Source organism: Elephantulus edwardii, unplaced genomic scaffold, assembly GCF_000299155.1.
Source record: "Elephantulus edwardii isolate Elephantulus edwardi_28Jun2011 unplaced genomic scaffold, EleEdw1.0 scaffold00009, whole genome shotgun sequence".
Taxonomy (NCBI): Eukaryota; Metazoa; Chordata; class Mammalia; order Macroscelidea; family Macroscelididae; genus Elephantulus; species Elephantulus edwardii.
This window is the reverse complement of record NW_006399759.1, coordinates 9,460,383-9,461,783: the sequence shown is the minus strand read 5'-3', so window position 1 is coordinate 9,461,783 and position 1,401 is coordinate 9,460,383. Positions and strand designations below refer to the sequence as shown.

The window sequence follows — 1,401 nt, the reverse complement described above, 5'->3', positions numbered from 1 at the left end:
TATGGAGACAGGACACATCCCTGACGTACACCCTTCCCAATTTTGAACCATGCAGTGTTTTTTTTCAAAAGGTATTATTTACCTTAATATTAAGTTATCCAATTCTCTTACTGGGGCCCCAGACATTTCATAATTACATAGTCTTACCCAGTCTAGTGGTGAATATCTAAGTCAATGACTAGAAGAGCCATATTGACTATTATACAATTGGTTTCATTATTATTATTTTAAACACTGAAAAGGGAGGGGAAGAAGGGTAAGTGAGACTTTGACTTAAGAAAATGGCAGTGGGCTGAAGAGGAGAACTAGAGGTAAGAGAAAGAAAGGAATATTGGAAATCTGTCCCAATTTGGAATGGTTGTGGGGTTTTTTTAAAAAAATAAATAAAAATTTTCTTTTATATTGGTTTGCTTACATTGTTTGTCACACAAGATCCTTCCCATTTCCTTTATCCACCACTCCCTACCCCATTAAACTGTGCGACCCTATGATTAACATCCCCACCCCACTCATCCTCACCCTTCTGTTCTCACTCTACCCGTTCTACAATAATGGTCTTATACAGTATTCATCCTTAAAGGACTGAGTTAGTTCACTTAGAATAATGTTCTCCAGTCTCTCTGAAGTTAGATAGTGATTCACAAAATCATTGCTTCTGTGTGCTGCCTAGTATTCCATTATAAGAATGTACCATAATTTCTCAATATATTCAATTGTGATTGGACATTTGGGCTGTTTCTATGTTCTTGTGATGGTGAATAATGCTGCTATTAACATTAGTATACAAATCTCTGCTTGTGTCTCAGTTCTCATTTTCTCAGGATATATTCTAAGCAATGGAATAGCTGGGTCATATGGAATTTCTATGATCAGCTTTTTGAGGAAGCACAGAACTACCTTCCAGAGTGTTTGTGCCATTTTACAATGCCACCAACCTAAGAGTATCTTACCACATCCTCTTCAGCATTTATTACTTGCGGTCCTGTTAAACTTTGTCACTGCTACTAGGGTGAGATGGTATCTCATCATGGTTTTGATTTGCGTCTCTCTTATTACCAGTGATTTGGAACATTTCTTCGTGTGTCTGTTGGCCATCTGAATATCTTCCTCTGTGAAAAGTCTTTCCATGTCTTTCACCCATTTTGTAATTGTGTGATCATTCATTTTTTTGTGGAGGCCCTGTAGAACTCTATAAACATTTGATATGAGACCCTTGTCTGAAATGGTATTGCCAAATGTTTTTTCCCAGTCCATCCAATTGGAAATGTTAAGGGCACAATCTGAAACTAAATTTAGGAAACAGGATTTTCAGTCCTGAACTAAGAACATATATTTTCTTAATTTTGAAAATAACAGTATAAAATTTCAAGAAAGCCACAATAATAAATAATCATTGTGTAG

General features: G+C 36.1%; 1 protein-coding gene across 1 annotated transcript in view; it reads right to left on the bottom strand.

The window, feature by feature from the left end:
- Window positions 1–1,401, bottom strand: part of LOC102868167 (peptidyl-prolyl cis-trans isomerase A-like) — a 63,243-nt gene that overhangs the window by 3,540 nt on the left and 58,302 nt on the right. The window lies entirely within an intron of this gene.